The sequence below is a fragment of the Zingiber officinale genome, chromosome 11A (genome assembly GCF_018446385.1).
Source record: "Zingiber officinale cultivar Zhangliang chromosome 11A, Zo_v1.1, whole genome shotgun sequence".
In the NCBI taxonomy this organism is placed as follows: domain Eukaryota; kingdom Viridiplantae; phylum Streptophyta; class Magnoliopsida; order Zingiberales; family Zingiberaceae; genus Zingiber; species Zingiber officinale.
Genome location: NC_056006.1, coordinates 77,684,628 through 77,690,330, shown reverse-complemented (window position 1 = coordinate 77,690,330; position 5,703 = coordinate 77,684,628). Strand labels below are relative to the sequence as shown.

Below are 5,703 nucleotides of genomic sequence, written 5' to 3'. Positions count from 1 at the left end.
ATTCTCCCATTAGTGGGTGACCGACCCACTAGGAGGATGATAGAGTTGACTATGGATTTGATTTGCTTACTGGGTGGTTATACCCTAGGCTACCCACATTGATCTGTGGTAGAGAGATCTTATGCAGTCTCTAGCTAGATAGTTAGGTGCTTGGGCACTTATGTATTGTTGTGGTAGAGCGTAGCTCCCACATGTTATGGATCGTTTGTGGTAGAGCGTAGCTCCCACATATTCTGGATTCCCACATCATATGTTATGGATTGTTTGTGGTAGAGCATTGCTCCCACATATTGTGGATTTCCACATATTATTGATTATTTGTGGTGGAGCGTTGCTCTCACATATTACGGATTGTTTGTGGTAGAGCGTTGCTCTCACATATGTGGTATTTCGTGTGATAGAGCATTGCTCTCACACTCGAGGTTCTATTCTTTGGTGATTATATATCGTTGGTGATCAGATTCCTGATTTGTTGTTGAGGATCTCATGGTTAGGAATGTCTGTGATACGGACATTTTGTGTCTTGGTTTTACCATTAGTGCTTGTGGTGCCCTAGATGTTATCATAGACTCGATGATATGGGTATTCCTAGGATGTTTAGATTGGTTTCCATTGTCTTTGTTGACGATGTGGTGATCTATTTCGGATCCGAGGTGAGTCACGTGCACCACCTTTGCATAGATCTAGAGATGATTCGACGAGAATATCTATATGTGATTATCAGTAGTGCTGATTTGGATTGTCTTATGTGATGATGTTTGGGACACACGATCACCAGTAGGAGTGTACCGTGGTTCCACAGGAGATAGAGGTTGTTACCGTTGGGAGCAGCCGAAATCAGTGCAGGAGATCCGCAGTCCTTGGGACTGACAGGATATTACAGACCTTTCGTCGAGGGTTTCTTTCGCATAGTTATGCTACTTTCACGCGTGACCATGAAAGGCGCGAAGTTTACTTGGACTGAGGATTGCAAGACCAGCTTCTAGGAGCTGAAGCGGAGACTAGTGTCGGCTTTGATTTTGGGTTTTTACCTTCTAGATAGGACGGATTTGTCCTTTGCACCGACGCGTCTCTACAGGGTATGGATGCTATTCTAATGCAGCCCGGTAGAGTATTCACATATGCCTCTCGATAGTTGAAGGGCATGAGAAGAAAATACCCAGTTCATGATCTGGAGATGACCGTTATTATTCTTGTCCTGAAGGTTTGGCAGCATTACCTGTATGATGTTACATTGAGATTCTCATTGACCATAAGAGTCTCAAATATCTGTTTACTCAGTAGAACTTAATCTCCGACAGAGGAGATGGATGAAGTTTCTGAAGGGTTATATCTGGACCTTTGCCTTCCACCCGGGGAAAAGCTAATGTGGTTGCCGATGCACTCAGCCGGAAGTCCAGAGGGACTTTGGCTTGTCACCGAGTTTCCGTTATAGACTTGGTTCAGGGTTTCGCCGAGTTAGACCTTGAGGAGCAGGGATCTACAGAGTAGGGTATTCTGGTTACCATGGTTGCTCAGTCGTCGATCAGGACGAGGATCCGAGAGGCACAGGCTGGTGATCAGCATTTGCAGTTTATTAGTAGCTGACATAGCTTGGGGCCCGAGTTCACACGAGACGAGGAGGTATTATATACTAAGGCGGATTATCGGTACCTCGTCTTACCCGATTTTGTTGGAGCTATTTCAGGCTCATCGTTCTCGATTTGCGATCCATCTAGGCAAGACCATGTATCGAGATTTGAGGTGTTCCTATTGGTGGAATGACAGTATGAAGACGGACATCGCGGATATTGTAGATAGATGTCTTGTCGTCATCCAGGTGAGGGTCGAGCACCGGATACCGCCGATTATTTTAATTTCTATTCACGAGTGGAAATGGGAACATATTACCATGGACTGTGTGGTGAGTCTGCCTAGAACACGATGAGGTCATGACACGATTTGGGTAATCATTGATTGATTAACCCAACCTGCGCACTCGTTAGCGATCCGGAAGACTGATTTCCTGGATCGATTTGGTAGATCTGTTTTGCTGGGAGATCATCAGATTACGTGGTGTTCCGACTTTGATTTGGTGTTTTCCTTGTATTTTTGAGTATGTCGTGAAGATGAATGGTTTTTAAAAGGTCTCTGCCGTGAGCTTCATTAAGGATACAAGAGCGGAATTGATATTAGGCAGAGGACTAATCTGCCGTGAGGTCTTGTTTTGGATGATTGAAGTTGGGAAGCTCATTGGGACCTCATAGAGCTCAGCTTGAGACCGAGTTGGTCCGTACTATCAGACGGAGGATGTCAGAGGCGTAGGACTGCTAGAAGGGTTATGCAGACCTGAGTCGGAGACTCTTAGAGTTCTCTGCAGGCGACTATGTTTTTCTGCGAGTCTCACCCACGAAAGGGGTGAAGGGATTGACCTTGGAGGTAAGCCAGCTCCGCGATACATTGGACCTTTCCAGATCTTGGAGAGGATTGGAGGGGTAGCTTATCGTCTGATACTACCATCGTTCCTGTCAGGTGTTCACGATGTATTCCATGTGTGGTATACATCCGACTCGACAGATTTGTTGGCAGATATCTCAGTTCCTATTCAGCCTGACGTCACCTATGAGGAGGTTCCGGTACGGATTCTAGACCGGGAAGAGCGTCAGTTGCGGAACAAGACTATCCGACTGGTTAAAGTCGGATGACAGTATCATTTGGACGAGGAGGTTACTTGGGAGCTCGAGGATACTATCCGGGCTTGATACCCCAATTTTCATTAGAGATATGTGGTTTAATTTACCGTTCAGCATTTATACGCTTTACCTGTTGTTAGTAGTTGCTGATGGTAGATACCGAAATTTGGGGACCAAATTTTTATTAGAGGGGGAGAATGTAAAATACCGAAAATAGGCGAATATTAATAAGGGAATTTTTCGGGATTTTTGGAGATTTTTCGGGAATTTTTCGGAGCTCGTACGGACAAGTTATCGGGGATAAAAACGGGGTCCGGGAAAGCCTGTTTGGGCTACCCCATTTAAGCGAGGAAAAGTTTGATTTTTCTTTTCCTTTTTATTTTCTATTTCTTTTCTTTTTCCCCGTGCCCGCGCCGTCCCTTCTTCACTTCCTCTTCTTTGCTTTTCCCGACGGTTTCCCTTCCCATACCGACGACGCTGCCGATTCTTCATCTCCTTCTTCCTATCGCCCACTGGCGACATCGCAGTGCCTTCCCCTGCCCAAGACTCCAACCAATGTTACCTGTTCGCCGGCACCCGAGTACCACCGTCGATGTTCAACCGTGCCCTAGCACGGGCGTCGGCCACTGGAAACCCCAGCGCTGCCGCCGCACGGGACACGCCGACCTTTCTTCTTCTCCTCCTCTGAGCGCCGGCAGCCGAGCACCTCTCCTCTGCCCTAGCGTCTGTGCCGTAGCCGCTCAGCACCGCCCGACACCTCCGAGCACAGCCGGATCTCTTACACCTCCGCCGAAAGCTTCTACCTCTCCCTCACGAGCCGCCCTTACTACAACCTGTGCCCTAAGCACCGCTATCTCCTCCCTGTGCCCTAGCCGGTCTACCCAGCCGTCTCCTTCTTTGAGTCGCTAGCCGAAGCACTAGCAACATCTCCTGGTCGCAGAGGTTCGTTTTTCTTCTGGAATATGGATGCTTCAAATGCTGCATAATACCTATTTGTTGAAATGTCTGTTAGAACTATCGATTGCGATTTTGTGCTCTGTTGTGTCCAATTCTGCCATGAGTATTACTGTGTTGGAGTGGAAGTTTATGCTAATTTGGGAATGGTGGTGCTGGTTTTCGCAACAGCAGTTCCGGTTTTGTTCTCAGCAATAACTTCATTGTAGCTCCGGTTGATCATCTGGATTGAGGTGAGTTTTGTTTAACTTTCGGGTTAATGTAGAGTGATGACATTCAGTAGTTAATTGTTCTGATTTGATGAAGAGAAGGGGTTTGATTGAGGAGTTAGATGTTCCAATTAAGATTTATAATTGGATTTGGATTTAGGTTAGCTTCTCGGAGATTTGATATAGCTAATTAATTTATATGCAATTAGCTAAATCTGGATACCATGTATTACAGGACTCTGGTTCGTGACGAGCACTTCGACGTGGAGATTGTTTAGCTCAGTCTACATTTAAGGCGGGTACCTCTTGACTTATCTTTTATGATATCGTCATTTGGATATGCATAGTACTTTATAGCTGCAAGCAATGAACATGTTTGTCTTTGGTATGTCACTATTTGATATCCATAGCATGTTAGGTTTGTCGCTTGTTATGTATCCGTACTTATATCTCGTGATTTGTTACCATGAGTATCTTATTGCCATGAGTACTTTATTACCATGAGTACCTTAGTTCCTAGAGTAAGTGACATACTATGCTCTACTGAGGTTAGGACTAGGTTTTGGATTTTATTTCTGGCAGGTGTATCTAGATTATCTTATACTTAGGTTTTTGTGCCATATCAGATTTGTGTACCTCTATTTGTATATCATATATGATTCGGGTGTTTAGACCCTGATTCTTTGATCTGTGTATATTGTTGGTACATATGCTATGGAAGAGGGATATGATTTGGGTCTAGGTTGTTATACCTTAGAGGATTTGTATACCCTAGATCCGTGGATTTGGCTTACTGATACTGTGGTACCCATATTATGTATATATGGATTTTTCTATGCTAATCAGGATATTCCATACTTATTATGTTCAGGACATAGGTTTTTGATATTCTATCTGACCTGTGTACTTTAGATTTTGGTATGTGACCATCACTTTTATAGTACCCATTTTGTATATATGGATATGGTTATGTTGATCGGTTTTGCTATCGTAGTGACAGACATCGTGATTGCATCTTTGTCGATTATCGGCCCACTATGGTTGAGCCCATCGCCATTACTTCGTATCTGCACACAACCCGTGGTTTAGTGGTATATCGAGGAGTGTGTGGCGGTTCTTCGCTTGTTTAGCTCCGTTGGTTGAAGACTCGATGGTGGCCGGCATCGATTCGCTTCTGTTTGCTCGTGGCATTTAGTGTAGCAAGCAGTAAGTAGTTGTGGGACTCTGTTTGCTCGCCCGTTGGTCGGTGACTCGGCGTGGTAGCGGCGAGATACCTCCCCTCGTCGTGTCGGGAGATGAGGCATTGAGCTCCCCGTTTATGATTTGGGGTCGCAGGATGCGAGTACTCCGGGCAAGATCCGTCACTCGGTCACTTATCGGGAGTAGTGACGACAGCTGCACTTGTCCTCTACCCACTCGGTCTCACCCATTTGTGTGTGAGATGATTGATCGCGTCGGGGGTGACCGATAAATCATTGCGATCATACGTATGATGCATTTATATTTTATGATTGTGTTTCCGTTTAGTTGCTACATTTTGGTTGGATATATACTTTGACAGCATGTGGATTATTGACACTTTCCGGTTTGTGACCCTTTTATGCGGATAGGAGTTCTGGTGAGTCTGACTTCCTCGATTACCTTCGGTTTGCGTATTCCTATATATATGATTAGAAGTATTCCGTGTTTGTTCTTTTTAGATATATCTTACTCGTATACGTCCGGTATTCTGAGTTGTTGAACTCACCCCTGTGACTATATTTTTTCGGTACCAGGTTATTTATGGTGTCGCTTGGAGCATCCTGTCTCCTGGTCCCCACGTCACATCGATGACTTATCGGTTTCACGTATGTTTTGTTTGTTTTATG

The 5,703-nt window shown here is 45.0% G+C and overlaps 1 long non-coding RNA gene across 1 annotated transcript; it reads left to right on the top strand.

The window, feature by feature from the left end:
* The first annotated feature begins 3,093 nt into the window (after positions 1-3,093).
* LOC122032422 lies at positions 3,094-4,111 on the top strand. The gene is made up of 3 exons (XR_006126072.1): positions 3,094-3,614; positions 3,801-3,859; positions 4,071-4,111. It is a non-coding gene; the product is annotated as an uncharacterized LOC122032422 (long non-coding RNA).
* Positions 4,112-5,703: the final 1,592 nt, after the last annotated feature.